The sequence below is a fragment of the Oncorhynchus gorbuscha genome, linkage group LG10 (assembly GCF_021184085.1).
Source record: "Oncorhynchus gorbuscha isolate QuinsamMale2020 ecotype Even-year linkage group LG10, OgorEven_v1.0, whole genome shotgun sequence".
In the NCBI taxonomy this organism is placed as follows: domain Eukaryota; kingdom Metazoa; phylum Chordata; class Actinopteri; order Salmoniformes; family Salmonidae; genus Oncorhynchus; species Oncorhynchus gorbuscha.
In genome coordinates, this window is record NC_060182.1 from 56,234,236 (window position 1) to 56,242,684 (window position 8,449).

Here is an 8,449-nt window from a genome sequence, read left to right on the forward strand (position 1 = left end):
GACAAAATTCACCCAACTTATTGTGGGAAGCTTGTGGAAGGCTGCCCAAAACATTTGACCCAAGTTAAACAATTTAAAGGCAATGCTACCAAATACTAATTGAGTGTATGTCAACTTCTGACCCACTGAGAATGTGATGAAAGAAATTAAAGCTGAAATAAATCACTCTCTACTATTATTCTGACATTTCACATTCTTACAATAAAGGTGTTATCCTAACTGACCCAAAACAGGGAATTTTTACTTGGATTAAATGTCAGGAATTGTGAAAATTGAGTTTAAATGTATTTGGCTACGGTGTATGTAAACTTCCGACTTTAACTTTACACAGTACCAGTCAAACAACATTTTGGACACACTAACTAATTTAAGGGTTTTTCTTTATTCTTACTATTTTCTGCATTGTAAAATAATAGTGAAGACCTCAAAACTGTGAAATAACACATGTAGAGTAATGTAGTAACCAAAGAAGTGTTAAACAAATCAAAATATATTTTATATTGGGGTTCTTCAAAGTAGCCTTTGCCTTGATGACAGCTTTGCACACTCTTGTCATTCTCTCAACCAGCTTCACCTTGAATGAGTTCCCACATATGCTGAGCACTGCTTTTCCTTCACTCTGCGGTCCAACTCATCCCGAACCACACAATTGGGTTGAGGTAAGGTGATTGTGGAGGCCAGGTCATCTGATGCAGTACTCGGTCACTCTCCTTCTTGGTCAAATAGCCTTTACACAGCCTAGTGTTGTGTTGGGTTATTGTCCTGTTGAAAAACAAATGATAGTCCCATTAAGCGCATGGGGCAGCAGGTAGCCTAGTGGTTAGAGCCCTGGGCCAGTAACCGAAAGGTTGCTAGATTGAATCGCCGAGCTGACAAGGTAAACATCTGTCGTTCTTCCCCTGAACATGGTAGTTATCCCACTGTTCCTAGGCTGTCATCGTAAATATGAATTTGTTCTTAACTGGCATGCCTAGTTAAAAATATAAAATGTAAAAAAGGTGCAAACCAGATGGTTGCATATTGCTGTGGTAGCCATGCTGCTTTAGTGTGCATTGAATTCTAAATAAATCACAGACTGTGTCACCAGCAAAGCATCATCACATCTCCTCCTCCATGCATCACGGTGGTTAACACATGTGGAGATCATCCGTTCACCTACTCTGCGTCTCTGAAATATATATACAGTGGGGCAAAAAAAGTATTTAGTCAGCCACCAATTGTGCAAGTTCTCCCACTTAAAAAGATGAGAGAGGCCTGTCATTTTCATCATAGGTACACTTCAACTATGACAGACAAAATGCATGGCTCTAAATCACATTGTAGGATTTTAAATTAATTTATTTGCAAATTATGGTGGAAAATAAGTATTTGGTCAATAACAAAAGTTCCTCAATACTTTGTTGTATACCCTTTGTTGGCAATGACAGAGGTCAAACGTTCTGTTGAAAGTCTGTGTTGCCCAGCAACAGCCCCAAAACATCACTGCTCTAGGAGATCTGCATGGAGGAATGGGCCAAAATACCAGCAACAGTATGTGAAAACCTTGTGAAGACTTACAGAAAACGTTTGACCTCTGTCATTGCCAACAAAGGGTATATAACAAAGTATTGAGATAAGTATTTGGTCAATAACAAAAGTTTATTTTCCACCATAATTTGCAAATAAATTCATTTAAAAAATCCTACAATGTGATTTTCTGGATTTTTTTTTCATTTTGTCTGTCATAGTTGAAGTGTACCTAAGATGAAAATTACAGGCCTCTCATCTTTTTAAGTAGGAGAACTTGCACAATTGGTGGCTGACTAAATATTTTTTTGCCCCACTGTATATAATGTCGTCTTTGAATCTCAAAATCATTGTAATGTGGTTAACCTTTAAAAATAGGAAATACAAATTATTCTAATCTAAAAGATAAAATGGAACCAGAGAGTGCCCTTGGATATGGGAAAAGGCCACACTTGCACTTGAATCATTCCCATGGTGAATGGCTAGGCCTGCTATGCTCTGAAACACCACACTATTGCAGAGACTTTGATATTACCGGCCGCAATTGATATGGTGAAAACAATGTGTGGGGAGGCAGAGGCACAGAAACACACATCAATACCTTTGTCAGATAACACTTTAAACAAAGAATGTATGCTATTGCTAGCAATCAAGAGGAAACTCTGACTGAATGACTCAAAAACTACCCAGTTTATACTCTCCAAATGGATGTTAGCTGTGAGGGCCAAGATGCCCATGCATTGACTTTTGTTCGCTATCCATGTCTGGGGATGCTATTCACGAGTACACACTGTTCTGTTTCACGATTCCCGAGCATGAAACGGCACAGAGGATTTTCCGTGGGATCGAATGGTGGGCTTTAGCATAGATGGGGCTCCATCTATGGTGGGAAGGCGGGCAGGCCTCTGCACTCTATAGTTATGAATGTGTCTCCCTCTGGCATATGTACGCATTATATGATACGCGAGAGGAACTGATGGCAAAAGAGCTGAGCACAGAACTCAGATATACTGCAGCAGGTAACTTCCATTGTAAACTACATCAATCCACATCCACTGTGCGCATGTCTGGTCGCAAAACTATGTGGACATCATGAGATCAGAGCGTGACCATGTTCTATTTCACACCGAGGCTTGGTGGTTATTGAGGGGAGTGTTGATTTTTTTTTTTTGCATTGAGAGGAGACTTGGTTGACTTTCTGTGTAATTAAAAGTAAATGTAAACAGACATATTTGGGAAACTGAATGAACTCAAGCATGCAAGGGAAATACAAAAACATTGAGTGTTTTGACTGCTGAGTCAGCTGAGTGACTGATTCAGAGGAAATAATTCTTCTTGGAGTCTTTCAAAAGCAAACCGTGCCCCCTTCCCTAGACTGACAGAAAACAGCATCTAACAGAAAAAATAGCATCAGTAAGTGTCCCACACGAGTGATGACTGCTCACCTCCAATGCTTGGAAGAGGACTTTGGGGCCTACTTCCCAATCCGTTTGACTGTGATCCTGGCTCAGTTGACACGCCGGTGAGTAAAATTGAACAGCTGATCGAGCTGTCATGTGACCAAATGCATCAACAGCTCAATACGGAGGAGTTTTGGTTCCTGATTCAAAGGGAATAAGTACATTGCCGTCTCCCTGTGAGCATTAATGCCGCATTCAAAACAACTGAGGACTCGGAACTCGGGAATCTCCATCTTCCGAATTCATTGCGTTCAAGACAACTGGGAACTCTGAAAAAAACTGGCTCCGGGAAAACTTGTTTTGAACGGTCATCCATCTTGGAATTCCAACTAGGGAACTCTGGCCTCTTTCTAGAGCTCTAACTTGCCGACCTGAAGATGATTTGTACGAGTTTCCAGTTGTCTTGAAAGCACCATAAAACTTTGCCAGATCTTACCTGTGTGAAGCTGGATTCAATGCTCTTGTCTGCATTAAAACCAAATACCGATACAGGTTGGATGTGTCAGCAGATTGTCGACCACGCCAAGCACACCCTGACTCATTAGCGGTGGTGAGTTCAGGAACATGTCAAGACCTGACCCTCAGAGCCTACCTTCTATTGACCCTGTTGACTCATCAGTAGGAAAGATTTGTTTCTCTTTTGGTCCATTCAACAACAGAGCGATACGATCCTTGTTTCAGCAGGATGTTGTATCTATACCTTATTGGAATGGATTTATTGATAATATCTGTTGGAAAAAAGTTTGGATGTTGCCACAAACATACCTACTTGTTAACAAAATTAAGGATGTTTCCTTTAAAATTATTCATAAATATTATCCTGCCAACCACTATATGAAGAAGTTTAAGGAAAACATCAACTCAAATTGCTCCTTTTGTAATGATCACCCAGAAACAGTTGTGCATCTTTTTTGGCATTGTATGCATGTAAGAAAACTGTGGCAAGACATCAGTAGGTTTATAATTGAACACATTTATGAAGATTTTACACTATTGTGGAGAGATGTACTGTTTGGATTCTTTACATACAATAGAAATAAGCGGAATAATTTTTATGTAATTAATTTCATTATTCTTTTGGCCAAATTTCATATACACAAATGTAAATTTACAAACAGAAAACCACATTTTCGTATCCTACAAAAAGAAATTGAACTGTATTTTAAGACGGTTAAATGCTCTACTAACAAAAAAGCTGTTAGAATTGTAAGTATATGCATGTCTCTTAAGGTCCTTGTGTAATTGTAATGTGATATTGTACCCCCTAGCTCGATTGTCCATTGTTTGTAATCTATGTATGCTTGTGTTCCCTCATGTGCTTTATGTATTGATTTGTTGTTAATAAAAAAATAAAAAAATAAAAATATATATATATAAAAATTAGCGGTGGTGAGATACAATACATGAAGTCAGACTAATTTGAAATGGACTGTCATAGCCCCACTTTAAAAGTATGTGATGGTGAGTTGTATTCGTCTTGAATTGTTACATTTATATGCATTTTGTTTATATACGTTAAAAAGTTACACTTTCAATGCAAATGTTTAATAGCATTCTTTTTCATAACAAACCAATGCGGACCGCTCACAGAAGGGGACTGCCAAGTGCTGGAGCACGTAGCGCGGCCAAAAATCGCCTGTCCTCGGTTGCAGCACTCACTACCGAGTTCCAAACTGCCTCTGGAAGCAATGTCAGCACAATAAATGTTTGTCGGGAGCTTCGTGAAATGGGTTTCCATGGCAGAGAAGCCGCATACAAGCCTAAGATCACCATGGAGCAGTGGAAACTGGAGTTCTCTGGAGTGATGAATCACACTTAACCATCTGGCAGTCTGACAGACTAATCTGGGTTTGGCTGATGCCAGAAGAACGCTACCTGCCCGAATGCACAGTGCCAACTGTAAAGTTTGGTCGAGAAGGAATAATGGTCTGGGGCTGTTTTTCATGGTTCGGGCCAGGCCCCTTAGTTCCAGTGAAGAGAAATCTTAGCGCTACAGCATACAATGACATTGTAGACTATTCTGTGCTTCCAACTTTGTGGCAACAGTTTGGCGAAGGCCCTTTCCTGTTTCAGCATGACAATGTCCCTGTGCACAAAGCGAGGTCCATGCAGAATCAGTTTGTCGAGATTGTTGTGGAAGAACTTGACTGGCCTGCATAGAACCATGACTTCAACCCCATCGAACACCTTTGGGTGGAATTGGAACGTCGACTGCGAGCCAGGCCTAATCGCCCAACATCCGTGCTTGACCTCACTCATGCTCTTGTGACTGAATGGAAGCAAGTTCCCCGCGGCAATATTCCAACATCTAGAGGAAAGCCTTCCCAGAAAAGTGGAGGCTGTTATGGCAGCAAACGGGGGACCAACTCCATTTTAATGTCCATAATTTTGAAATGAGAAGGATGTCCACATACTTTTGGTTATTTAGTGTGTGTTCTTACACCTGGACAACATGGGCCTGGTAGGTTCACGGGGATATTGTTATCCACAGTGCTCAACCAATAATCCATTTTTTCAACTCCATACTTCTTGTCATTTCAACTTTAAAACTGCAACGTTTTCTCTGCTGCAACAATAACAAAAAATCTCTCTGCACCATGATGAAATGTGTAGAATTGCAGGACATTCGTTTGAAAACTGCAAAATGGTCTCTCCGATACCAAGAGATGGGCCTTTTAAAATGTTCCTTCCCAAGGTGGCAGACTTGGTTCATCCCGATGGCATAGTAAAACTCCTTGTATGCTATGTTTTATTTATTTCGAGTTGTGTCCTGATTTTGAGGCGGTCCCTGATGAATTCTTTTATCATAAAAAAAGGGGCCCCGACCTCAAGAAATATAAGAACCCCTGGCCTAAATAACATGCCCCATGTACTGGTGAGCATAACAAATTGGTTCGGTGACCCAATTAGCTACACTCTTGTTTTCCAAAATTGTTTTCTGTGGCCTGTGTTGGCTCTGTGCGTTAGGGTTGATGTAATGCAGACATTTCAGAGACTCCCTGCCTGCCTATAACAATACCCTCCTTCAGTTACCAAGCAGGGCTACTGGATGAAGCAGGGCCTTTGTGTGCCTGCTGCTATGTTTGTTGGGGTCCTTTTTTTGAGACTAGGACTGAGCAAGCCGGTCTGTTCAGCCACACACACACACACACACACACACACACACACACACACACACACACACACACACACACACACACACACACACACACACACACACACACACACACACACACACACACACACACACACACACACACACACACACACACACACACACACACACACACACACACAGGACTATAGGAGAGAGAGAACACAGAGAGAGAGGGGGAGGGATTGGGTGAGAAAGGAGAGAGAAAAGTTTGTGTGCATGAGATAGAGAGAGTAAGTGAGTGTGTGTGAGAGTGATTGAGTTAGAGACTAGAAGAGAGAAAGGAGACCATTTAGAAAACACTTACATAAGTTCATAGTCTTCTTTTGTGTTCATATCCAAACTGCCTCTATCTTTACCCTTTCCCTTTCTCCCTCTCCTCCTTATTAAGGTTACTTCCAAGACAGAACCACCCCCCCCCCCATATTCCCAGGTTTACCATATACGAGAGAGATAGAGAGAGGAGAGGAGAGGGTGCAGCAATATCTAAGACACTGTTACTTCAGGGAAAATGTCATGTGGACTCTTTTCTGGAGAGAAAAAAAAAACAGCTGAGAATCAACTGAACTGGTGTCCATTTCAAGTATTTGTTTTAAAGCACTTACTGAGAATAGCTTATAATATGGCACGGTACCAATAATGAGGTCTTAGTTTGACGTGAGTGTCTACCACTGTTTTGGTCTTAACATGTAAACCGTCTATGAGTATGACTCACTGTGTGCAGCATTCCTCTCCTGTTGGTGGTGTCACACTCAAACTTTTTTTGTCTCCCCACCCTCCCAAATACTGTGACAGACATGACATCACGTGACTTGTCTTTCGCTCATGTTAGCATGGCAACACCTGCATGTTATGAATGGCGCTTAGAAGTTCAACTTATTAATGGACGTAGTAATAATCCGATTAAGTCGTGTCACTGTCAGTCACTGTCAGTCACTGTCTCAAGGAAATCAACACCCAACCTGAGTGAGTCTCGATCCTCACACACCTGACACTTTCAACGGTGGCTGCCAATGTCATTTTAAACCAGACAATGTTGATGTTTATAAATTAAATTACGTCTAGATATCCCCTAGTAGCAGTCTGAAAGAAAGTCCCTTTTGGGTTGCGGCTAAAGTCAAGGCTTTCGTTTAGGTTCAGAATTCAAAAAAAGCATGTCCATATTTGAGGACCCATCTTTCCAAGCATGTAGCAGAATTAAAGACACATTCCTCAATTTACGGCTGTGAGTATCACATCTGGCCGTGATTGGGAGTCCCATAGGGCGGAGTACAATTGGCCCAGCATCGTCTGGGTTCGGCCGGGGTAGGCCGCCATTGCAAATAAGAACTTGTTCTTAACTGACTTGCCTAGTTAAATAAAGGTTAAATTAAAAATACAAAAAATCACAGACTCAACCTTTAAAGTGTGACCTGTGACAGGCCTGCGGGAAACCCTGTTTATTTTAACGGCTTATAGAGCAGGTTACCAGGGGCATAGGGAGAACAGAGGCATGTTGTATGTCAGACGAGCCTGTGGGTTTTGCGGTGTCTGACAACCTGTTAAACACGTAGAGTTACGCTCAGTATTCACCAGCCACATAACCTAATCATAGATACCTAGGCTGCGGGCGAATACTTGTCTGGTTGGGATTCAACTATTAATAATGATACATACAGTACTTGTGGGAAACTGTGTGATATTCCATTCTTCCAGTTACTCTGATCCGTCTTCATGTCAAAATAGAGCCGTTGAATCCCAAATTCTATCTACACACGCTTGAAGGGCACTTTCCCAGAGTTATCTGGCCTCCGATGCCAGCCAGCTTTCTAGCCTCTCCTACTATCCTCTCATACTCACAAAGGCCTAGAAGACACGACTGGTGAATGAAACCACCAGGAATAAGTTTCCTTCCAGCATCACTGTTTATTTCTGGGGGCTTTTCCTTCTCCCTTCATCCTCTTCATTGCACACCAATGGGACAAACACGCCAGGACTTGTTTCGTTAGCTGGCCTACTAGCTGCCAGCCATGCAATTGGGCAGGTGGCTCAGGCTAGATTGTGCTTCCCTTCCAAGAGAAACAAAGCATTTAAGTTGGAACTTCTATCCTTTGACACTTTTCATCATCTTCGGAGAGAACGACAGCGGTTAGGTCTCTGCCCACTTAGAACGACACCAATCAAATACACACCACATCTTAGCGCTTTCTTTTGCCGTGAAAGAAAGGTTTATTGGCCCGAGGTTACTTGGCTACCGTGGCTGGAGAATTCCATTGTGTCCAGTTCCATCATGACCCCTAACCCCTGACTCCTTTGACCTTAGCTTCATCCACCATCTATTGTCTGCAGG